The sequence below is a fragment of the Lissotriton vulgaris genome, chromosome 1_2 (genome assembly GCF_964263255.1).
Source record: "Lissotriton vulgaris chromosome 1_2, aLisVul1.2, whole genome shotgun sequence".
In the NCBI taxonomy this organism is placed as follows: Eukaryota; Metazoa; Chordata; class Amphibia; order Caudata; family Salamandridae; genus Lissotriton; species Lissotriton vulgaris.
This window is the reverse complement of record NC_141686.1, coordinates 230,350,345-230,376,689: the sequence shown is the minus strand read 5'-3', so window position 1 is coordinate 230,376,689 and position 26,345 is coordinate 230,350,345.

Genomic DNA, 26,345 nt, shown 5'->3' with positions numbered 1-26,345 from the left:
TTTCAACAATGTGCCTATACTATCGATCTAGTGAAGCCCGCCAAGCCCGTTGTAACCCTTACGGAGTCCGCGAGGCAATGCTATCACTGTACTGTATGAAAACTTGCTAATAAAAACTTGTTGAAATAAAAAAAAGAATAATAAATGTATAGGGAAGTTCCTTGATAAAAGTTCATGTATCTCTGCGGAGGACCTTGCAACTTGCAGATCATACGTATTTTTAGACGAGGTCAGTGGCACAGTTTTTTATAAAAGAATGGCTCTTATTCTGCTTAAAGAATCAATTCGAATAGAAGAGATGTTCCCTGAAGGCCACAATGTAGACTCCCCTTCAGACTTGTTTTTTGGAAACAATACTTGCATACAGCAAGTGACCCTGGCCGACACAGGTACGAGATAGGCTTTTCCTGGCAACATGCCACAACAGCTGTGATCATTCAACATTACGTAGCAACCATTCGATAGCTGCCTAAAAACTGGCTGAATCACTGCCGCTGGTGAACCTTGCAGGTGACAAGATACATTATTTGTAGAACCATTGCATGCTCCATGCAAATTAATACCTTGGCATACAAGTGTACCGCTTAGTGAGTTTTTGCAATTGTCACCACTAAGAAAATCTTCCTTTCCCCCACTCCAACATCTGTGTGGGTATGGTAAATCCCAGGTTGACTAAATGTATTCTTTACCCAACCTTTTATACATGCCTGCTGGTATGTGTTTCAAGCAATATTGAAACTGGAAGATAGTCACTGGTATCGTGATGGTGCCATTTATTATCCATTCTACGGGAGGCTTCTCAGAAACTGTCATTGGTAATCTTTCCAGTTTTTCAATGATCAGCGCAGTATAGTCTGCTCCCCTCTGTGCCAAAGAGAATGTTTATCTGTAAGGTTAAACACAGAAAACAGTGAAGTTGTGTTGATTAGACGCCATGGCAAGCAGCCTGAACGAAGATTTTGTAACTTCCAGCCTAGCAGCATTATAGAACGTAATTGAGACTGGCCATGCTGTAACAGTAGCAAGTCCTGTTCCATTATGTCTATGGCAGATGATACAATGCTGTCCAAAGAATAAATTCAGGAGGACAGAGTTGTTAACCCATTGTACACTACAGAGAGTGCTTTCTCCAAATTAATACGATCAATTTCTCATATTCGTTCTGCAGTTTCCATTTGCATGACTTTCCATGCTTCATTGTAAGCAGTGTATATACCGGCATATATGAAACGTTTTTTTTATTTTTTTTTTAAATTCTTTTTAATATTGAAGTTCTTGTATCATCATTTCAATTAATAAACAGAAGATGCATATATTAACAACCAAGAATACAAAATCCTAGTTTTCAGAAAACAATTACCAAAATTACAAAAAAAAAACGATTTCCAAATTTTGTCAAATTTTCTCAACCCCCTGATTCGCTGTGCATAACAAAATTCACTCATTCTAATATTTCTCATTTTCTGAAGCCAGGCATTAAACGAAGGAGCTTGTATTAATTTCCAGTTCTGGAGCACCAGAGACTTTGCTACTGCCATCACAATAAATAATAGTTTTACCATCTGTTCTGACAATCCAAGATCAGAATCATATCCATAAAGTATTAATTTGACGTTGTAGGCAATCTGAACACCACAGTACTTTTGTAAATATTCGAAAATCTCATTCCAGTAAGGAACAATTTTAACACAGTGAGCTAGTGTGGGACCAAGTAGCGGGACTGTATTGCTGACATCTAAAACAGGTATCACTAACATTCGGATACATTTTAGAGATGATGGCAGGAGTTCGATATAGGAGCCATTTAGTAAAAAAAAACATTCTCCTCCAGTTAGAGCCTCGAAGAACACTAAAATTCAATTTATTTATACATTTCCATGTATTCCCAGTAAGAACATGATTTTATTGTTCCTGCCATTTTTTTATGACTCTTGTGCTAAGGTCTAATTCAATATGTTGAGCTAAATGTGAAAATTGAAACTTTAGTCTGATTTTAAAATCACTTTCTTTCTACCTTGCCTCGTGGTCTCCTGGGCACTTATCCAACTCTGAAACCCCCGCGCAGCCAAGATTAACACTGCCGCGGGATAGGGAAATCGCTACTCGGCGCCATCACCAAGCCTGACCTCAGGCCACGCCCCCTCACAGTAGGCCACGCCCCGCCCTTATAACCGAGCTGCTTACTAGCTCACATTCAAGACCGTTGACACTCCTGAGGCACAGCCGGGAGCTTTGTTTGTCCGTTTTTTAATTTGGTCTGTGAAAATTGAAACTTTTGTCTGCTTTTAAAATCACTTTCTTCCTACCTTGCCTCGTGGTCTCCTGGGCACTTATCCAACTCTGAGACCCCCGCGCAGCCGAGATTAACGCTGCCGCGGGATAGGGAAATCGCTACTCGGCGCCATCACCAAGCCTGACCTCAGGCCACGCCCCTTCACAGTAGGTCACGCCCCCGCCCTTATAACCGAGCTGCTTACTAGCTCGCATTCAAGACCGTTGACACTCCTGAGGCTCAGCCGGGAGCTTTGTTTGTCCGTTTTTTAATTTGGTCTGTGAAAATTGAAACTTTTGTCTGATTTTAAAATCACTTTCTTCCTACCTTGCCTCGTGGTCTCCTGGGCACTTATCCAACTCTGAGACCCCAGCACAGCCGAGAATAACGCTGCCGCGGGATAGGGGAATCGCTACTCGGCGCCATCACCAAGCCTGACCTCAGGCCACGCCCCCTCATAGTAGGCCACGCCCCGCCCTTATAACCGAGCTGCTTACTAGCTCGCATTCAAGACCGTTGACACTCCTGAGGCACAGCCGGGAGCTTTGTTTGTCCGTTTTTTAATTTGGTCTGTGAAAATTGAAACTTTTGTCTGATTTTAAAATCACTTTCTTCCTACCTTGCCTCGTGGTCTCCTGGGCACTTATCCAACTCTGAGACCCCCGCGCAGCCGAGAATAACGCTGCCGCGGGATAGGGGAATCGCTACTCGGCGCCATCACCTGTAATGATTGAAAGTGTGGGCCCTGGGCCCTCATGGTGGGTGCAGCAAGGACGACACGGACACCAGGATAGAGTGGTAGGAAAGGGTCTTGAGCACGTGCGCTCAGCCTCTTTTATTGGCAGCGTCATGTGACACCATGACGTCTGTGGTGGGTGGGTGTAGATTGTATTACATTGCACAGGAACACTAGAACGTGTCCACACCAAGACACTACATCACTCCCCTTTTTAATCAATGAAAAGACAACTTAATAATTCACGTCTGGGGAATAAACTTATCTCAGGATGAGGTGAAGTGTTCAGTTCCGCCAAGCTTTTCATTCCGCCGCTGCTTGGAATTGGGCAGATGGAGTTCAGGTTGTTTAGGGGAACAACTGTCCGCTCGGCTTGGTTGGTGGGGCTGATGGAAACAGTCTGCAAGCCTTGGGGAACCCCGTAGTACTCACAGTCTTTCTGTTGCTGACCTCCTCGGTGACGGGTGCGGTTGGAGTTCTTGTGGTTCGCCGTGGAATGATGGTTGGCCTTGGGCTCACTGTGGGGACCCACTGCGCCTGACTTCTTCTTCGCTCTTAACTGTAGTAACTGCCAAGTGGATTCATTCCTTCTTTACTTAACTGTGGCAACGGCCACGTGGATTACTTCCTTCTATTGTTAACTGTGGCAACGGCCACTGGGATGTACTTCTTTCTGCTGTTCTTAACTGTGGCAACGGCCACGTGGTTGTCCTTCCTTGCTTAACTGTGGCAACGGCCACGTGTATTACTTCCTTCTATTATTAACTGTGGCAACGGCCACGGGGATATACTCCTTTCTGTTCTTGACTGTGGCAACGGCCACTTGGATACCTTCCTTGCTCTCAAGCCGTGGCAGGGTGCCCCTGTCTTCCCTTTTCTTCCTTTCTTTTCACTGTGGCTAACGTGCCACACAGCTCTCTCCTTTTCTTCCTTTCTTTTCGCAGTGGCAGACGTGCTACGCAGATCTCTCCTCTTCTTCCTTTCTTTACGCAGTGGCAGACGTGCCACGCAGGTCTCTCCTCTTCTTCCTTTCTTTTCGCAGTGGCAGACGTGCCACGCAGATCTCTCCTCTTCTTCCTTTCTTTACGCAGTGGCAGACGAGCCACGCAGGTCTCTCCTCTTCTTCCTTTCTTTTCGCAGTGGCAGACGTGCCACTCGGATCTCTCCATTTCTCCCTTCCTGTTTCGCGACATCACTCGGTCCCATCTTGCATCTTCTCTCCTGACCTGGCTCCTCCATGCAGGGCGCGCCCGCTGCATGTGTGACCCTGGTTTGTCCCCGACTGGAACACTTCCTCCTTCTTCCTCAGCTTCCTGAGTTGGCGTTGCGAACCCTCTTCACTGGATTCTTGTAGGTGACGTTCGTGGGGTGGTGTTTAGAGACCTTGACTAGGTCGAACGTCCTGGACCATTGGCGGTCCGTTCCTGCTGATGTTTTGGCAGGTTACTTCTGTCATCCTGTCGGACTTCCTGATGTAGTTTAGAGTTCATACTGGGTACACGATCTTCCTGTGGATCGGTTTATGGGGGTGCCACGCTTAGTGGTCTTCTTCGGAAACTCTTCTGCACTGTGGCGTTACCTGTGGCCTTCTTCCATCTCGTGGGGGCTGCGCCTCGGACTCTTGTTGCGTGTCGTGAGTACTTGCAGCTTTGGACCGTCGGGTACTTGCTGCTTTGGATGGCGTCAGAAGTTTGCTGCTTCGGACCGTTGGCGGGCGTAGTTGGTGCTGCGGTGATCTCCTGTGGATCGCTAGAAGTCACTGCTTTCTCCGTCTTCTGGTCTCGGCAGTCTTATTCCCTGATCCTACCTCCAGTGCTTGGCAGCTGTCTTCTCCAGACGTTTCGTCCTGCTGCTTTGGACCGTCGGGTACTTGCTGCTTTGGATGGCGTCAGAAGTTTGCTGCTTCGGACCGTTGGCGGGAGTGGTTGGTGCTGCGGTGATCTCCTGTGGATCGCTAGTAGTCACTGCTCTCTCCGTCTTCTGATCTCGGCAGTCTTATTCCCTGATCCTACCTCCAGTGCTTGGCAGCTGTCTTCTCCAGACGTTTCGTCCTGCTGCTTTGATGCTTGGTGAGACGTTGGTGCCTCTTCCCACGTAACTCTGGAAGTGGCATCTGCCGACTCCTTGCTGGTGCGTGCTTGTTGTTTTCTCTTCCTGTCTTCTGCTTTCTGAGTTGCGGCGTTGCGATGCTTTCCCTTGGGGCACTACTCCGTCAGTCGCCGCTGGATGGTGTTACTTCTTCTGCGTTGAGCAGTGCTTGTTTCCGTGTTGCTAGCTGTTGGTGCAATAATACTTTTGGCCACTGGGTGGCAGTGTTCTGGATCTTTCAAACAGCCTGGCTTGTCCTCCCCTGGTGTGCACTCTACTGCTTCTGTGCACAGGGGGTTTGAGCTGCTGCTGGAAATGGGTGAGTGGTTTTCCCTTGCTTCAGGTGTTGCAGGGCTTGTACCTAATTTACGATGTGCTGACATCAGGCAGGGATATGTGAACGTACTGTTTATGTCCCTGTTGTGCTGTGCAGGCTTATTTGGCTGTCTTTATGGGTACAGTGGTGTATTCTCTGTGTGGTCCCTTTTTGTCTTTGTGCCCCGGTGGGGCTTATGTGATTACTACGGCCGTTTTGCCGGTCTCTGCCCCACACGTAGCCCCCGAGGGGGGCCTCTTGCTCTTGGCGGCGCTGGCCGCTTACACCCGCTGGCTTTTCTTTGCCTCCTCTCCCCGCCCGCAGCCGCCTCTCCAGTACTCACGCGGGCGGGGTGAAGGTGTTATGCGCGTTGCTCCGTTCACTCCTCCTCGGCGGGGTGCGCTCAAGGCAGGCTGCGGTTGGGCTCCGCCGGCTCTGTCTATTGCCTGGGCTGTTCCGCTGGCCTCCTTTCGCCGGGTTTCCCGCCGCTGCAGCTTCTACCTTAACACGCTGCGCGGCGGAGACCTGCCTTGCTTCCCGCAGGTCACGGGTGGGCTCCGCTGGCTCTGCCTTCACTGTCCCCCCCAGGGCGCTACCGGCGGGCCGCGGGTGGGCTCCGCTGGCGCTGCTTCTGCTCTTCTTCTCTGGGGTTGCCGGCTGCAGGTCGCGGGTGGGCTCCGCTGGCACTGCTGTGTCTTCCCTCGGTGGAGGTGCCACCGGCCAGTCGCGGGTGGGCTCCGCTGGCCTGGACCACGTCGCGAGGGGGGTCGGGAGGCGGTTAGCTACTCCGCTCCCACCCCCTCGTTGGTTTAGTTGACTTTTCGGGTCCGGCCGCCTCCCTTCGCGCCGTGGCTTACTCTGGGCCCCGCCGCTTCCTTTGCACACGCGGCGGGGCTAGGGGATGACTCGGGCAGGCCACGGGTAGGCTCCGCTGGTCCTGCTTATACATTGGCACCGTTTCTTATAGTCATTACGCCCCTGGGGCTCACCTTCGGCCGGCAGGCCAGATGCTCCGTCGCGGTCGCGGCGGGTGGTCTCCGCCCGGCCCGTGCCCTTTTCCGGTGGGGTTATCCAGCCTCGCGGTCGTCACAGGTGGGTTCTGGGCGGTCCGCCGTTACTTGGTGGCACTCGTTGGTGGCAGTCGACTCGGGTGGCTTCCGGTCGGCTCGTTGTGTGGCTCCCGGTCACTGCGGGGCTCCTATGTGCTCACCGGCTTCTTGGCTCGCTGTTCCTTGCTGCGGGGGGCGCCCTTCAGACAGGCACCACTCCCCCTTCTTCGCAGTGTTTGGTAGTGGCACGCGAGGGTTGCACTACCGACCTCGTCGCCATTGTAATGATTGAAAGTGTGGGCCCTGGGCCCTCATGGTGGGTGCAGCAAGGACGACACGGACACCAGGATAGAGTGGTAGGAAAGGGTCTTGAGCACGTGCGCTCAGCCTCTTTTATTGGCAGCGTCATGTGACACCATGACGTCTGTGGTGGGTGGGTGTAGATTGTATTACATTGCACAGGAACACTAGAACGTGTCCACACCAAGACACTACATCACCAAGCCTGACCTCAGGCTACGCCCCCTCACAGTAGGCCACGCCCCCTGCCCTTATAACGGAGCTGCTTACTAGCTCGTATTCAAGACCGTTGACACTCCTGAGGCACAGCTGGGAGCTTTGTTTGTCCGTTTTTTAATTTGGTCTGTGAAAATTGAAACTTTTGTCTGATTTTAAAATCACTTTCTTCCTACCTTGCCTCGTGGTCTCTTGGGCACTTATCCAACTCTGAGACCCCCGCGCAGCCGAGAATAACGCTGCCGCGGGATAGGGAAATCGCTACTCGGCGCCATCACCACGCCTGAGCTCAGGCCACGCCCCCTCACATTAGGCCACGCTCCGCCCTTATAACCAAGCTGCTAACTAGCTCGCATTTAAGACCGTTGACACTCCTGAGGCACAGCCGGGAGCTTTGTTTGTCCGTTTTTTAAATTGGTCTGTGAAAATTGAAACTTTTGTCTGATTTTAAAATCACTTTTATTACTACCTTGCCTCGTGGTCTCCTGGGCACTTATCCAACTCTGAGACCCCCACGCAGCCGAGATTAACGCTGCCGCGGGATAGGGAAATCGCTACTCGGTGCCATCACCAAGCCTGACTTCAGGCCACGCCCCCTCACAGTAGGCCACGCCCCCACCCTTATAACCGAGCTGCTTACTAGCTCGCATTCAAGACCGTTGACACTCCTGAGGCACAGCCGGGAGCTTTGTTTGTCCGTTTTTTAATTTGGTCTGTGAAAATTGAAACTTTTGTCTGATTTTAAAATCACTTTCTTCCTACCTTGCCTCGTGGTCTAATAGGCACTTATCCAACTCTGAGACTCCCGCGCAGCCGAGATTAACGCTGCCGCGGGATAGGGAAATCGCTACTCGGCGCCATCAACAAGCCTGACCTCAGGCCACGCCCCCTCACAGTAGGCCACGCCTCAATTCCCCTTTAAGAATATGTGCTTCCCTTGGATGCGCAGCAGGCGGGCACAGCAGGCGCGCTGTTTGCACGCCGAAGGCGCGCCTGAGGCAAGCCCGTCGGGGCCCGTCCGGCCCTAGGCCCAGTTGCTATGCCCATTTACCCCAAGAGCCGCCTTACTTACACCCAAGATTGGCTCCTCGCACTTAACTCTCCAAGAAACATAAACTGTACTTACACCTATACTGGAGATAAACTTTTTTCTAACTGCGACCTTTGCAACCCGGCTCATACCAATGCAGAATGCCACGGCCTACAACTCGGCCTCCTCAATTGTAGGTCCCTCCCTAAACACTCCCTTGAGATAAACCTCCTCATACAAGATCTTGCCATTGATATTCTGTTCCTCACGGAAATTCGACTCTCCCCCAGTACCGACTCCGATATCGTGAATGCCCTTCGTCCCGGCTACCAAATCCACTCTCAGAACAGACCCCTCGGAAGAGAAGGTGGCCTGGCAATAATATACAGAGAGCATTTTGCCTGCAGAACTAATACCAGCAATATCGATGACTGCGAAAGTTGCCATTTCACCCTACAGATCTCACCTGCAACCTCCCTTTCTGGTCTACTGATATATCGTCCACCAGGAGCCCCCTCCAAGTTCTCTAGCGCTCTAGTTGATACTGTCACCCTCATGGCAATGACATCTCCCAACTTTGTAATCCTGGGTGACCTCAATCTCCATCTACTAGACCCCAAGGACCTCACTGCCTCTGAACTTCTTACCGATCTAACTTCTTACGACTTACGTCTGGTGAACTCAGTGGCGACTCATGACAAAGGGCACCTTCTGGACCCCGTTTTTACCAACATTCACGACCTCAAGACCCGCCCTCCCCTCCTGCTTCCGTGGACAGACCATTTCTTGATTTCTATCGACTGGCATCTCCAGGTACCTCCACCCCTACCGCCCAAGACCAGGGTCATTGAGAGACGCTGGCACAAACTCTCGCCTGAAGAATGGGCCTCCAGGCTCACGGAAGCTCTCCCCCCCCCAGCCCTAGACCCAGTCACTGCCAATACACAGTTTAACTCCTGGCTCACTCAATCACTGGATGGCATACTTCCTAAAACAGGTACAGTGAAACAAGCCAAAAGAGTGAACCCGGCCCCCTGGTACACCCCGGAGCTTAACTTATTACGTGAGGACTGCAAAAGGACAGAGCGCACCAGGAGGAAGGACAAATCCACTGCCAAAAAGGATGCCTTCCGTGTCTCCATAAGAACCTATAAACTCGCGCTACGTAACACCAAAAGCCATTTCTTTGACGAAAGAATAAAAAACTCCTCCTGTTCAGCCAGAGAAACTTTTATCATCTTAAAAGAACTCCTTAAAGTCCCGGATCCTCGGCCGGAGAAATTCCCTGCTCCTAACTCCTCCGAGAATAAATGCCATAAACTTTCAAAATACTTTGACGAGAAAATTCAGAAAATTCTCGCCACCCTACCCCCAGTCGACCACAGTACCAACGATGAGGGTCGCCTCAAACCTGAACCTACCTCCAGCCCTCACCCGGATCTACCTACCATCCACCTAGACACCCTCGGCCCAGTAACCATTGATGAGATCATGACCACGCTCGCCACAATCAAAAGTGGCTCGCCCAGCGATCCCGTGCCTATGCTCATCCTCAAAAAAGTGGCTCCCACTATTGCCCCCCCCTCTAACAGACCTCATCAACTCTTCACTACTGCAGGGAAAGGTCCGACCCAGCTGGAAAGCAGCTGTTGTTAAGGCACTTCTTAAAAAACCTTCACTAGACCCTCTGGACCTGGCCAACTACAGGCCAATTTCCCTCCTCCCCGGAATTAGTAAACTCACTGAAAAAATAGTGAATAAAAAGCTCTCCCAGTTACTTGAGTCTAATAACCTGCTTAGGAGCTCGCACACTGGATTTTGCCCTGGTCAGGGCACGGACACCGCCCTCTTGGCTGCAGTGGAAGAGACCAGATGCATTCTGGACGAAGGAGGATCAGTGGCAGTGACCCTCCTGGACCTCAGTGCGGCCTTCGACACTGTCAACCACCGGGTTTTAATCCAGCGACTCAGAGACATCGGGGTTGCCCTAGCTTGGTTTTTGTCATTCATAAACCACCGCTCCTTTCAGGTTTGGGAAAACGATGCCCGCTCCCCAGCAGTTCCCCTCCAGTGCAGCATGAAAATCATTAGCTACGCCGACGACACCCAGCTTGTGGTGTCCTTATCTCATCCCAACCAAGAACCATCTAATCTCCACAGCTGCCTCTCCGAAATCCAGGGGTGGATGAATAACTCAGCGTTGAAACTCAACGGGACCAAGACGGAAATCCTGCTTTTTGGTCAAAAAGGACTCTCCCTTCCTCCCAACCTTTGGCCCTCCTGTCTAGGGGAACCCCCGGCCCCCAAAACCGAGATTAAGAGCCTGGGAATCTGGCTAGAGGAAGACCTGTCCTTCAAAACCCAAGCTAAAAAAAACGCTGGGATTTGTTTTGGGCTTCTTAGATCAGTCAGGATAACCCTCCCCCCGCTCCCTCCCATCTCCAGCAAACTACTGATCCAAGGCCTTATCCTATCTAGGCTGGATTACAGCAATGCCATCTACCTGGGAGCCCCCGAAGTCACCTTCAATAAATTACAAAGAATTCAAAACGCCGCAGCCCGGCTTCTCACCAACACCCCGGCCAGATCCTCGGCAAAACCAGCTTTGAAACTCCTTCACTGGCTCCCAGTAAGAGAAAGAGTCAAGTTCAAGGCTCTCTGCCCGGCTCTCAAACTCTTGCAGGACAAGGGCCCCCCCATTCTGAAAAACTTCATCACGCCCTATAAGGCCACAAGATCCCTCCGTTCGGATCACAAACGCCTCATCTCAGTTCACAGAGTGAAAAAAGCCCGCACAGGTGGGCGGCGATTCTCAGTGAACACGGCCAGCCTATGGAACTCCCTCCCCCTGAAACCAAGGATGGAATCTGATCACCTCCGTTCCAGGAGACTTTTGAAAACGCACCTCTTCCCTTGATTTCCCTTTCTCTCTGGCTCACCACTCTCTCGACTGTCTTGGTTTAGCGCTGGGATGCTTACGGGTTACTATGCGCTTTATAAAACCCAATTAATAATAATAATAATAATAATAAAAAACGCTTCCATGCTCCTGGATCATACTCTGAGGAATCAAAAACAGATCATCCCACAACTGGCAAGAAGAGTCGATCATTCTTGGCTCAACTTGTCCCAGTACTTTGAAAATCGAAACATATGAATTTAATAACATAAAATTCCCTGAGATTAATTGCTGCATCTCTCCTGGTAACAGCCAGGCCCCTTCTAATAAAAAATCTGAAAGAGTGCTAAACCCAGCCCGTTCCCATAGAAAAACAATATCTACTCCAATTTTGATTCCCAAAAAAATAAGAGCATTCCTTAAAGTAGTTCTGGAGTTGAACTGCGGGAGAGAATGCCTTTTTAGAAGAACGTCGCAACGTTTAAAGAACACATACATAATTTTATATCGGGCGAGTTTTGGCGATTTAGGGATGTGCAGGGGAACTGGGGTTTGAGCCTCCTGATTAATTTGGTCATAAAAAAAATTAATGAATAATTTTGGATTCTGCGTTCCTGATTTAAATCGTTCTAAATATTGGGTGAAATATCCACTATAATAATCTCTAAGATTAGGAACCGATAAGCCTCCTAATTCGATATCCACGTGAAGTGTATTCAGTGCAATGCTAGGGCGTTTTTTAGCCCATATAAAGCTTGAAAATAATGATTCTACTTTTGAAAAAAAACTACTTGGTAAGAAACACGGAATAGCAGAAAATAAAAAATTAAATAGTGGAAGTACAGACATCTTTATGAGTGCCACCCGTCCCATATTAGTAAATGGTAGTGGATGCCATCTAGTAAATAAGGATTGTACCTTTCTAAAAAGTGGGTCAAAGTTCAGCTTAACTAAATCTGATACCAAGGTAGAAAACATAACCCCTAAATACCGTTTTGGTCTTACGTTAATACAACCAGCTAAATCTGCATGTAGATCCACCTCCCTCCACCACACACTAATATTTCATTTTTTTTTTATTAATTCGGTAACCTCCTAAGGCCTCGAATTCTTCAAAGAGCTGCAAAACAGCAATTTGAGATTGGATATCTGTCTTAATTATCAACATGATATCATAGAGTTTAATTTTTGCCATAGATGTAATTGGTGGAGGGATATTTACAGATTCACGGATTGCTGTGGCTAACGGATCAATAAAAAAGCAAAAAGGATAGGGGACAGGGGGCCACCATGCCTAATACCTCGATGGACCGATACTGTGCCTGCCAAAATAGAATTAATAATTATATTTGCTCTGGCACCCGTGTATAAATTTTGAATTAAACTAGTAATTTGTGAAGGGATACCAAAGTGTTTTAAAATAGCAAATAAAGTTGACCACACCACTAAATCAAAAGCTTTCTCAGCATCCAATAACAAAATTAAAGCCGGAATTGTTTTAACCTGAAAATAATCTAGTGTTTCCGTGAGAAAATGGGTATTGGACACTAACTGCCGGCCTGCCACAAAGCCATTCTGATCTAAGTGAATAAGATCCATTGCAATTGAATTAAAATGTATTGCAAGTAATTTAGTGAGGATCTTATAATCAGTATTAAGTAATGTGATAGGCCTGTACGAGTTAGGGTCTTTTAAATCTTTACCTTTCTTTGGAAAACTAACAACAGTTCCCTCCCCGAAATAATCTGATACTTGACCACCCATTAACATATAATTAAATAATTGTAATAATAAATCAGAAAATACGGTAAAGAAACTCTTAAAAAATTCAGTTGGAAAGCCATCCGGGCCACAAGCTTTACCAATTGGTAAATTCTTAACCACTTATTCTAGTTCCGATTTGGAAAATAAGCGCTGCATTGAATCTCTGTCTACCCACGTTAAGGAGGGCATATTGTACTTGGATAAAAAATCTGAGATTTTAGAGTGATCTACTATTTGCTGTTGACTATAAATTTGTTTATAGTGGGACAGCATAATAGTGCCAATAGCATCAGTCTGAGATACTTCAACTTGAGTGACAGGGCACTTTAAAGAGTGGATCAACTTTGCGGCAACTTGCTCTTTTGCCTGACATGCAAGAAGTTTCCCAGAGAAATTACTTTCCTCGTAGATCTTCTGAGATTTTATTGAGAATTGCTGTTCGCTCTGTGTAAAAAAAAACGTATTAAGTTCACGTTTAGCCTCATTTAATTTTTTTGTACATCACTGGAGGGATTAACTTGGCGCAGCAAAGTAAGTGAAAAGATTTTTTGATAAAGTGAGGTCTTAGTTTGTTTAATAGTGCGCCATTTTTCTGCATCTTTACTAATTATGATACCAGGAATAAAAGCTTTTAATGAGTCCCATGCAATATGGAGTGGGGCTGTATCTAGATTACGTGCTATAAACTCTGTAATTTCAGTTTTTAAGAAAGATATCCAATTATTGTCCTGCAAATAAATTTGAATAAATATCCATCTTTTAGATGGATTAATCTCTTTGCCTATTTCAAATTCAATTAACAGCATTGCTTGGTCTGAAAAACCATTGTGAAAAAGTTTTTGGTAGGAGAATTTTAATAACCTTGAAGCCAAAAAAAAATCTAATCGGAACGAGGCTCTATGTCTCCCAGACCAGCACGTAAATTCTTTTTTCTGTGGAAATGTAGAGCGCCATGGATCACAGAGATCCAGTAATTATATATTTTGCATAATGGACCTTCTTGATTTTGGTTTAGATTGTTTCCTTGACACATCCATGGAATCTAATTTTATATCCATGAGGATATTAAAATCACCGCCTATCACTATGTCCCCCCTAACTAACAACAAAGATTGAAATAACTCATCATAGATTGGGGCACGGTCTTCCACTGGGGCATAAAAACTGACAAAAGTCTTTGGTCTTTTCCTATCTTTCATTAAACACGTGACCCAGCACCACCACCCCATCCCCCCATCTTCATACTGGACAATTTCTGCATCTAGATTCTGATTTAGAAAAATGGCGACCCCGCTTTTAGATTCTTGAGCGCATAAAAACCCTCTATATAATGACCAAGTTTTAAACATAGAGAATGAATTGATATTGGCAGTAGAAATATGGGTTTCTTGGAGCATTACAACAGCTGGTCGTACTGATTTAATCCAGAGCTCAATGGCTCGCATTTTTTTTTAATATTCAGCCCATTAACTTTGACGGAAATCACTCTAAGCCCCCCAATAAACACTTATAAAAACACTTATATAAACATTGATAATCTGTTAATACACACATCTTGCCAGTTCATTTTTTCATCAAAATCCCACGAGAACTTCAATTCTTTTCTTTCCCCCCCACCCCACACCCCTCATCAGGTGCTCCCCTCCAGCACCTAGCCCTGTGGCCCTGCACTACACCTTCACCTCCTCCCCACGCTGGCCACCTGACACTCACCCTTCTCATGGAGGTGCCTTGTTGTTGCGCCCCTGACCCTGTGATCCCCCTGCTTCTCGCCTCCCCTCCTCCCCACAATCATGTCTAGTTACATCAATGTCTTATTATGGCTTAATTCTGCAGCTGGTTAAGCATCTCCCGTACCTCATCAACATCAGTAAAGAAATAGAATTTGCCTTTTATCAGAACTTTTAACTTGGCCTGCTGTGCCATTGACGCTTGGACACCCTTTTCTTTAAATAATTGCAAGATCTTTACAAAGTCTTTTCTCCGTCTAGCAGCAGCAGCCAACATATCGGAGAAAATCCGACATTTAGTAGTTGGATTGGCATGAAATTGTCTTTGCTTAAAGGCCCGTGCTAGGATTGTCTCTTTGACACGTACATCAGCAAAGTTAACAATAATTGTCCGAGGAAATGGGGAGTTAAAAAATGGATGAGCTGGAACTCGATGCGCACGTGTGATTGTTAGATCTCCCTTAAACTCAGGGATTACCTCACGAGTAAAAAAAGGAAGTAATCCATTGCATCATATCCGAGCCTTCAATATTCTCTGGCACACCCACTACTCGAAGGTTTGACCTTCTATTGTAATTCTCTAACTCATCCATTTTAATTTCAAAGGCTTTTGAAGATTTGCAAATTGTAGACACCTCCTTCTGCATAGTAGTCACATTGTCCTCCAGCCCTGAAATTCTAGTGTCGGATTCGTGAAATCGAGTTGTAAAAGATGCCATTAAATCTTCTATTTTGTCCAAACGATTACTAATTACTGCCAATTCAGCCTTTTGAAATTGCTTCATCTCTCTTATTTCTCCTAATATCAGGTTTAACATGTCTTTCACTGAGATTTGGAAGTCCCCAGTAGTCTTAGTGTCCATCTCCAAAATCGGGCTTTGTGCCATTGCATGTGCCATAACATCGTCATTCAGATCTAATTTAGATTGTGGCAAGGTAGAAGACACGACAGGAGGAACAACGGTAGAAGAAGAATAAATTGAGACTTCATTCCCACTAAAAGATGCAGGTTTTATATCTGAGAGCGAAGAATCTATTTAGTTGACTACATTGTTTGTTGGCGTCGTTGAGTCTGTAGAATTTAAGGGGACTGGAGCCCCTGACAAAATTGCCCGGGCCCCGACTGCATTAGTAGTGATATGCGCTGCGGCCTTCCGCTCGAATAACGGAAATTGTTTAGACACTTTAGAAGTTGAAGTAGAGGTAGTAAAAGTTGAAATAGCCAGGGCATCTTTAACAACCTGTGGATCATGTGCCACTATAAAATTCGCACCTTGTACCATTCCTGGTGATTTTTCTACAGAACTTGACAAGGCCATATCCATTCCAATCACGGGCAGCTCTAATACCTCCTTTCCCTTGTTATCGCTTGGGAGAATTTTTTCACCCTCTTCAGAGCTCTCCGAATTTTCAGCAGAAGAGTTTTCCTTCTCTGTAGTAGATCCCGCTACTTTAGCCTTTTCTTATTTATCTTTCAGTTGTTGACTTTTTTTATCGCTATGGTCCTAGCCGTCAATTGCTTGCCCATAATCAGAGAGCGAGATGAAGTATTCTCACCTCAGAGTCTCTGACCTCCAATCTTTGACCAGAACAGAATAAGTCTAGTAAACACCAAAGAAAGTCAGGGCGTCAGGGATGCTAGAACTTGAAATTTAGGATAATTCAATCACTGGCGGGACCCCAATTTATTCAAAGCCTTGCCCACACAGCGGCTTCAACGCAAATCTATATAGCGGAAGCGGTGGGGCAGAATGATCTGGACCAGAATTAGTCCAATAGCCTCTCAAGTCGCTGGGAATGCTGGGACTTGTAGTTTTTTCCCACACCAAGCATCAGAGAAAGTTTGAAAGTTTGAAAGTTTTGAGCCACTGCAGTGCTAAAAAAACATTTATACAGAGATAGCAAGAGGTCCCAATAAGGATTAATAGCGCGCGGCTAATAACAAAGTTCGTTGTCCAAGATGCCACCGACTATTGCGTTCTAGCCCCAAAAATCTACAATGGAAAGGAATGCCCCGCAGGCCCACCGATGTTAGCACTGCTGAAACTTCCGGTGTCTTGGTTTAGGAAAAAAAGTCACTCTCCGATGATCCACTCGACATGCACTTTTCACCAAACAACCTTCTTTTTTAAGCGAATGTACCTTGGGAAAGCACTCCCTTCCTTCGTGAACTACTTCCAAAACTCCTGCATCGACCAGCACCACAGCATGCACAGCGACTCAGAAATACAACGCATATCCTCGCGCATATCCTCGCTACGCCTTCATCAGATCAAACGCCACCGCAGAAACGCCATGAAACCACCTCCAGCGCCATTACCCTCGAGGAGCCGAGTGGGGGGAGGAGCAAGGAACAGGAAGCCCAGGTGCTACGTGGAGGCGTGGAACTCCACCGTAGCGGTTGCCTACCGTATATGAAACGTTTATGACGTGGTTTACGAGGTCCCTGTAAGAAATCTCTTAAATCAACGTCATGTTTAAGTAAAGTTAAGTGTTGTTTTATTTCCGGAAGTGTAGACTTCTGTAGCCACTCAAGGCATAGTTTTTCTACACTGTGAGTTGTGATTATCCCTGGATGTTGTCTTTGGGTATATCTTGGGTTTGGCCTATGTACTGTAAATCCTTGTGTATTGTTCAGGAATCTTTTTTGACAGTTATTTGTGTCTGTGGGCCAGATCAACCATTTCTTCCAATCAGGATTTGTTCTGTTCTGGTTTAAAATGTAATTTACGTCTACCTCCTCATCCGTAGTACTGTTACTAACAGGTGTGGGCATAGGTATGGATGGTTTGTTTAAATCTTTTATCTTAGCTAGGCCAAGACAAGATGTCTGCTGAACAGTGTCATTTAAAAACATAATTTGTTCTGGTATGATGCAGGCTCTAAACAGGGCTTCTAAACCTTGCACCTGCCAGTCTTTCGTGCCCCAGACTGTTTTCGTCTCTATGTTGTGTCTCCAAAAGTTGTAACCTAATGTGGACAGTTGAGCATAAAAGTTTGCAGAATACATTTGTTTAGTATTGGTCAACATACCTTTCATTCCTGTCTTATTTATACTTTTAAAGTAAAAGCTTTCTGGATTTGTGATGTTAAAACCTGAAAAGTATGGAAATTTTCCAAGAAATGTTTTAGAGCTGCCCTTTGGCGGCGTTGTGCAATGTTCCCATTGACTATAAGTAAATACATTTTCAGGGCTTGCAGATTTGTGCAAATAATGATGACCATAATGATTAAAACAATACATTTGTTCATAATCTATTGAACCTTCTAAAAATTAATGTTTCTTAAATTTTGCTGACATTTCTACGACTGCAATCATATTGTTAACAGTCTCAAAGTCCCAATCATCAGAAAATGTACTGGCAGAAACAAAGTAATTCAAAGAAATCTTAAACTGGTTTAGAGTCTTTAACAGTTCCACTGGGCCATAAATGTCATAATCAGTTGTGTCCCATGCTATACCACCAGGTATAGGAACGGCTGTGATGTTCACTGATGACAGGTCTCTTTGTTCACGATGAGATGATTTGTGTGGCTTTAGGAGCAAGTTGATGTTCTGGCTTGCTGTGTCCATTTTAACATATTTTCCATCAATCAGCCTTCCCAAACTTAAAACGAGAATGAACCAAAGGAGCATAAAAAGTACGCCTAACACAATCCAAAATTCAACCCATGGCGAAACCAGATATTTTTGATCAAGTTGATGAAAGAGTTCTGTTATTTTTTCTTCGAAAGTTTTTTCCGCTGGCTTTGTTTCAGGCTCGCTTGGATAATCAGAAAACGTATCAAAGTTTATGAAATAAGCAGAGGCAGTTCTGTCAATTGTTGGTATTGCATCATGATTCTTTGAAATCGCTGGGGCTGCTTCATTCCTTGTCATATCAGTATAGTCAGATGCTATATCACTGTAGATTGGTGTTTCTTCACGAACTGTTATTTGGGTTTCGAGAGGCACAAGTTCCATGGCATTATTGCATAGACCTTCTTTTCTCACTGCAGGTTTATCAAAGGTGATTAGTCTCTCAGTTTGAACCTCTTGGATTGTAGCCAGATTTGGTCGTCTGCTACATCTTGGGAGTCCACTTGGCCTACTACATATTATCGGCCACATGTAGTTTTACCAGGACGATGGACACAACTCTGTTCTCCTTTCTTCCAGCAAGGGGCAGTAGTAACACTGATCTTGTTCCAAGGACTGCTAAGACAGGTACTGGTTTTCTGTAAGAAGGCCCAAATTCCTTCTTCACCGTGATTTTCTCTCTGACTAGATCCCCAATCTTTGGAATCCAGACAGGCCTTGCAGTGACAGGTGGTGTTTCTTCAGTGGTCGTTGGCTGTTTCTTTGTGTTACTCAGACTTTCTCTTGTTTTATTTAAGTCCTGCAAAACAACCAAACGGTCTTTGATATCAAAGGGCTTCAGTTCCACCACTGAAGTGTGACGATCAAGATCCTGTATGGACATTCTAGTACCAAACAGTAATTCATATGGAGTGATTCCCCCCAGAGAAGATGTTAGCAGATTGTTACGACTACGTTGGACACTTATTAGTTGTTTGACCCACTCATCACCCGAACATAATACCCTATCTGTTATAGTTGCTTTATGTCTCGTTTTTTTCTCTCCACAACTGCATTACCCTCAGGATGGAAGGGACTAGAATACCGCAATGCAATACCCAAGCTGACCATGGCCTCCTCGTAAGCCCGAGAGCTAAACGCAGAACCCTGGTCGGTATGTAGCGTGCCGATTGTGTGTGTCTGGCGTCAGCCGAGCGCTGGAGCCATAACCAAATGAATCTTGTGCAGGAATCCACGGCCACCATGATATATTTATAGTTACCATTTGTCCTGACATGCTTTTTGGCTCTATTTCGGAGTGATGATGACTTTAAGCTTGCTAACATCTATAATCTGTATTCTTACCTTGTGTTGGCCCTTTTAAGCCCTTTCTTCCAGACCTAGAAGAGGATAGCTGCTTTATATGATGATAGATCCCTTATTCTTGACTCTAATCCATCTATTGCCTATTGGCTTTGACATAATTATGTGTCCTTTGTAGTCCTGACTTTATATTACATACTGGTATGGTTTGTGTAGGTATTCTGACAGAGCTAAGGGTTATTTCATCCTTCTCAGGCCTACAATGCCCAGAACTAGAGAGACTCCATTTTGCTTTCTATCCCTGCAGAGCTGAGATGCTTGCAGGGTAAAGGTAATGTTTATAGTTAAAGCTGTTGTCCACTTGGAGAGAACCGGTCTGGGCCAGCCCTTATCGGTAGGCTGTATTATTCTCTGTGTGGAAGACACCACAAAAGGCCGTCCGGCTGGGTGTGTGTCCTTGACGCGGAGTGGTGCAGAGATCTGATGGGCGGCGGGCTGATGGCTGGAACTTTCCATGAGAAGACAGCATTCCATATTAGTGAAGTGCAGAGGCGGAGTCAGTTAGTTGAGTTGGAGGAGCAGAAAGAGTTCGAGATGGAAAGAGTTTGAGCTGGAAGTAGTTGAGCTGGAGTTGCAGAAAGAGTTCGAGCTAGAAACAGTTGAGTTGGAGGAGCAGAAAGAGTTCGACCTGGAAAGAGTTTGAGCTGGAAGCAGTTGAGTTGGATTGAAGCAGAGGAGAGGAGTGGAGTTACAGAAGGAGTGGAGAATCAGAAAGAGTTAAGTGCAGAAAGAGAGGAGTTGGAGCAGAGGAGAAGAGACAGAAGATACTTGGAACAGAGAGAAGACAGACAGACAGTCAGTGAGCTGGAAGTGAAGGAAGCAGTCAGAAGCAGTTACTTATCAGGAGGAGTTGTGAGTAGCTGGAGTCTGAAGTAATGCCTTTTAGAAGAGACTGAAGTTATATCGTGGATTAATCTGTGGGAGCAGCTGGAGTGAATTGGACATTGGCATGGAGACAATCAGACAGAGTGACGAAGCTAGTGGAGCGAACGGTTATCAGAGCGGCAGAAACAATTAGACTGAAGTTGGAAGGTGGAGAGAGTTCATGGGGGAGAGGAATCCAGTGCAGAGTGATCAGCGCAGATGTGTGTCCAAGAGTGCAGGAGAGGATCTAAGACGAGCTAAGGCACAGACGAGAGAGGAGCCCAGATGACAGCTAAAGCAGGACCCCACACTCCTTAGGTGATATTGTTCTTTACTCTTCAAATATTAACCTTGTCCTTATACTGTATGTCTAATCCTTTTTCTTTCAGTGGTGTGTTACAGTTCCCGTTAGTTACAGAGACCCGCAGATCTGTGTATGTGTCTATTTCCATTTTATTCTTATTGTAATAAAGATACCCCAGTTCTTAGTGAACCAGTGTGCATGTGTTGTCCTTATGATAGAGCTAACCTTTCTCAAAAGGAAATAGGAGCATTTTAATCAGGGAATAACTCTTGCATACAGTGTGTGTCTCTTGTTCTTAAAGCGCAGGTAACCTTTCCTTCTAGTCAGGTGTTACAGCCAGAACAGATGCTGCCCCTGATCAGGTAAGTAGCCACTGAATAATTAGGGAGAGAGAGGAGCCCTTGAGCTAAGAGAATAGATATACACTAAGTAATTCGGCCATTCCATAATATTATTGTAGTAGTGAACCTTTAGTGAATAGTGAGAGAAACTTCCCAACATAGAGAGAAAGCTGAAGGTATTCATAGGAGAGTGATCGTCGTTGGTAAGCGGCGTTAATGAGAACACCAGGTGGGAGACTGGTGCTTAGATCCGCCGGATTGCGGATCGGGCTGTGAGTTAGAGAACACTGGGGGGGACACCAGTGCTTAGGTCCGCCAGATTGTGGACCGGATTGTGAGGAAGAGAGCACTAGGGCTGCAGACCAGTGTGTAGGCACGCAGGATTGCGGAGGTGCCGAGCGAGCACTGACTGTGGTCAGTGTGTAATGGTAAAAAATCAGAACTGCCCCAGGGTAGATTAGTCTGGACCCATGTGGTCGCGAGACTATGAGGTATGAGTGTGGTGTAGGGCATGGACGTCCTTAGTAATCAGTCAGTATTCCTAGTAATCCCTATAGATTTAGTGGTGTTTTTGTTGATATGAGCTTGTATATTGCGAGTTCCCCATCCTCAGGTAGGTACCCAGGTGCCTGGACAGATGGGTTCTGAGGAGGGAGGTGGTTACGTTCCGGCTGGGTTGGAGGTGCTCTGAGGAGCTGATCCTATCTGGTTCGAGAATTCGGTCGTTACACCATCCCTCTGTAAGGGACCGTAGTTGTCCAGATAAGTACACGCTAGTGGTTTGTCTGAAATAAGAAGGGGCGTCTGCGCAGGACATTTCACAGAGGAAACCTTCATTTTTTGGCAGATTTCACATTCCAAAACATAGTTTCTGGTTTGCTTCCTCATGCGCGGCCACCAGTATTGTTGTTTTAATAGAGACACTGTGACGGTAACACCTGCGTGTGCAGAAGCGAGTCCTTCAGGTGCTGCTAAGATCAGTCCTAATCTATGTTCAATGTTTGGAATCACCCTATCCCCCACTTCAGGGATTCGAGCAAAAGGAACATTATTTGCATCAGTTATATAGGAGTACTTGAGTGGAAAGCCTTTCTGAAGTGTTTTACCACTGTCTTTTACTGAGGCTGTAACAGCTGGCAGTATTTCACTGTCTATTTTTGTTTTTGAACGCTTGATTGCAGCTATGGAAGCCTTTTACACAGCTGCCTTTGCGGCTTCATCAGCCAATGAATTCCCTGCAACGTGAACGCCATCACGCTGATGACTCAGTGTATGGATCACGTGAGTCTTTTGTAGTTCTTTCTGTAAAAGAACTACTTGTTCCCAAAGCATTTTATGCTTGATTGTGCCACCTTTTGCATCTTCGAAACCGTTTTGAATTGAGTTCTGCAAGTATTCGCTGTAAGATTGGACGCAATAATATGGATCGCACACTATGAGTGTGGGGAATTCGCGATCATCATTTTCAAGCGCCAGCTTGAATGCTTGGAGTTCAGCTCACTGAGCTGTACAGTCTCCGAGTGATTGAGTTTTTGTGACCATTGGTCTGAACTTACCATCGCCCCAGTGACCTTTAACAATCGCGCACGCAGCACTATAAGCTTGTGCAGATCCGTCGGTATAAATTATACATACGTATTGTTCTAGAGGCAGAATCTCAACGGGCAGAGGACACTAATGTTCGTATTGTAGAAATTCTTGTGTTTTCAAGTAGGGGTCAAAAACCTATTCAACGTCTGTTGCAGCAAGAGAGTTATCCCACTGTATCCATCTCGGATGTAAAGGTTTAGAATTTGGAATGCTTGCTTTTGTCACTGCCACCAGGGCAGGTACAGGTGTAACAATCATCATGCGTTTTCCATGTGCAAGAGCTCTCTCTTTTGCTACTGCAGTTTGAACCGCTGTCAGAATTTTTTCTGTTGAAGTGAATTTCATTTCAGCTTGTGTGTACAAGTGTGATTTGTAAGCTATGGGTACCTTTTCACCTTCATTAAAGGTGAGGTATGTGAATCTGCATCTTCCTGGTCTGATTCATGTTACAAGATTGCGTATGTTTTCACGTGTCTGTAGCTGTGTTTTTGCTAACATATCTGTTTGCAATGAACGCAAAATTTCTGTGTGTTTTTGGGTCCAATTTGTTGATTTAAAATCTGGTTTTATTAGTTCATAGAGAGGTCTAACCCTTTTTGCGTAATTTAGAACGTAAGTTCTACCAACATTCAGGAAACATAGAGTTGACTGCAAGTTTTTCAGCGTTTTTGGAGGTTGGAGCAGCGCACACTTTTCTAAAAAGTTGGCTGCCAGGCTTTTGCCTTCACTTGAAAGTTCATATCCCAGAAATAGGACATTGAGGTGGGCAATTCGTGATTTCTTAAAGTTGAATTTGTACCCTTCACTCTGTCCAAGTGCCTGTCCAAATCATTGTCTGTAAGATAGATGTCATCGACATATGATAATGCCTCATCATGTGGTAACTCTGTTACTCTGGCTGAAAATAACCCTGGACTATTCTTGAATCCCTGGGGGAGACAACAAAACTGTTGATGTGTCCCCATTGTTGTAAAAGCGGTGAAATACCTGCTTTCAGATGCAATATTTTGACAAAAGAAACCATTTGAAATATCTAAAATCGTTTTATATTTTTTGAGCACAATGTTATTCATCAGTGTTGCACTGTGTGAATTTTGTACTGCAAAAGTTTTGCAACAGGTGTTTAAATGTCTGTAGTCCAAAACTAGATGATATGTATTGTCTGGTTTGGAGACAGGAAACAAAGGATTGTTCATGGACGAGGTGCATGTTTCAATCACCCCTTGGTTTTCAAGTTGATCTAATATCTCCCTGACCTTTTTTTTAGCTTCTTGTTTAACTGGATACTGCCTTTGTGCATTTCGTTGATTTTTTAAGTGGATTTTATAATGAGGAGAATCCTCATCCCATCCCACATGATTTTTATATAATGCTGGAGCCTGGGCCCCTGCCCATTTTCTGGCATATGTGTATTTTTTATGAATTAAAACATGATTTGAGAAGGCTAGCATAATGATCTCTTCGCCATGTGGGCACTCCCTGACAAAATCAGATGGCCAGTCTTTTTCAGCTAGAAGAATTTCATAATCCTTAGAGAGCTTATCCCAAAAGAGAGCTTTTATTTTTCTAGTTATGTCCCCTTCTATACGGAGTGTTACTTCATATAATTTATGGGGCACGCAAACCTTGGTGTCGGCAGTTTCCACTTGAATGCATTCATTCGTTTCCACTGTCTCCAGATGATCCATCAGGATCTTGCGAGCTATGGTTACTTCTGCTGCGCTGTCTAGCATTGTCTGAGCCCATTCCCCGTTCTTGAGTTGTGTCCTCAAGATCCTCGGGCATGTATGATGTTTATACTCGCTACCTTCTGTTTGGTAAATTGAGTTTTCTTATTTTTTTGAATATGCTGATCGTCTTTAGACTTCACGCGTTCTTTCTTGTGTTCTGACCGTCCTCTTCTTTCCGATTTCTGTGAGGAAGTCTGAAAAGATCGAGAGGGACGTGTATAATTATCTTGATATCTATCAGATTTTAACAAATTATCCCTATTCCTGAGGTTATACCTCTTTTAAGAGGACACCTTTTGAGGAGACCTTCCTCAGGAATGAGAATACTCTTTTTTAGGAAGCGTCTCTTTAGTGTTCTCCCATTTCTTTTTATGAGTAGTTAAATTATTTTTAATAACTTTTTCGGGATTTTCAGTTAGTTGGGGTTTTAATGGTTTCCCACACAAACTATCTCTACCTAGTTCTTCATAGGATTTTTCAATAATTCTCGCCAGTTCGTATGGTTGCTCTGCTATATCTGTTTCTTTCAATTTCTGGTGGATCGCCATGGATGCTGCTTCACCTTTTATGTTGGCTAATAGTATAGCCGAGACCTGTTTGAAATCTTTTCGTAATTTCATACCGAGATTCAAGGCAAACTCTGGTACGTATTCACTTTGAATCCGTCTTAGGACGTCTGGTATTACCGCAATGGACGGATCACCATGTGTTTTTGTGTAGATTGAAGCAAAGACTGTACCCCAAGTGTCACAGTCCTCCACATGTGGTGCTATCCCCATTGGTAAACAGATTGTCAGAATTCTGTTTTTCTCATGAAGTTTACTATCAGGGAATTCTGCCTCTATTTGAGTAATTTTTTGAGCTAACCAGAACAGAATTTGTTCCCGTTTTGTGGGTAGTTTACCAATGACTGATTGTATAGTCTGTGGTGTAATTTTATTTGTGTTCCCCTGATGAGGGGTGTGCTATGGAATCCTTATAGCAGGTTTTACTGTTAAGGTCCGCATGACATATTGTACCAATTGTCTGTGAATTTTAATTAACTGTTTTATCTGAGCTAATAGTTCAGGTCCTGTCATTCTTTCAATTTCAGGATGTGGTGTATAGCCGGCTAGTACCGGCCATGTTGCTCCTGGTCTACCTAGTGGACCTAGTCTGGTAATGTGATTTTGATGTTGTAGGGCACCATTAAACCAGAGCTGATGGTCTTGGTAAGTTAGTGGAATTTCAACGTCCTTGAAAGGAACGTATTCCGCTGGAGGTTCCTCTACGTTGTAGTAGTAGAACTCCTGTGTTACTGGATTTGCTGCAGGAAACAGAATCCATGAATAGAATACCTCTGTCTGCCGATACTCATGTGGCTCTATAACAAATATGACCCTACCACCTCTCGATGATACTCCAATTTCTATAAGTTTTATAGTTATGGTTTTTCTTACATTTACCAGTATGATTATAGCATCCGGGTCGGCTTGATTTAAGCCTGTATCGTTTAAAAGTGCTTGGGCTGCTGCTACAGCTCTTTCATCGTCACTGTCAGACATTTTATTGACTGAAAGTTTGCAGAGCAAGTTTCAAGGAAGCAAAGATAAGGTGCACAATGTGTTGGAACACTGTATCCTTCAACATTGAACAAACCAAAAACTAATAAATAGGATTTTTGTCCTACTCAGTTATGGTGGATATTAGCCTTTTACCCACTCCAGACGTCTATTGGAGTATTTTACTGGTTAACAGCACGACTGAGTTACTCTAGTATCTAGTGTTAAATTAGTGCCTTACCAAACATTGGGCACCATGTAGTGTAGTTCCTATATTCCCAAAAGGCTCTGCACATTGGAATAGCATATACTATAGAATTGACGTTTGACTTAAGTCGACTAGATCTCTATCGCATAAACTAAACTTAATTGTGTGTGTGCCAACTAACTCAGAGGCCACTAGAAACTTTCTTGAATTCACAAGAAGGGATTCGTTTCTGACAACCGCATAAACATGACAACTTTGTTTCCCAAGAATAAGAAATATATCTCTAGAGTCGCGGAAACAATAGATGGCTATTTCACTCAGTCAATCGTGCATGCTTCATTTCACCAGAGTTGCAGAGAAATAGAGAGACGGGCGTTTTCAATAAAAGTGGTTATTTATTGAACACTCTTCTTTCTCATGCAATA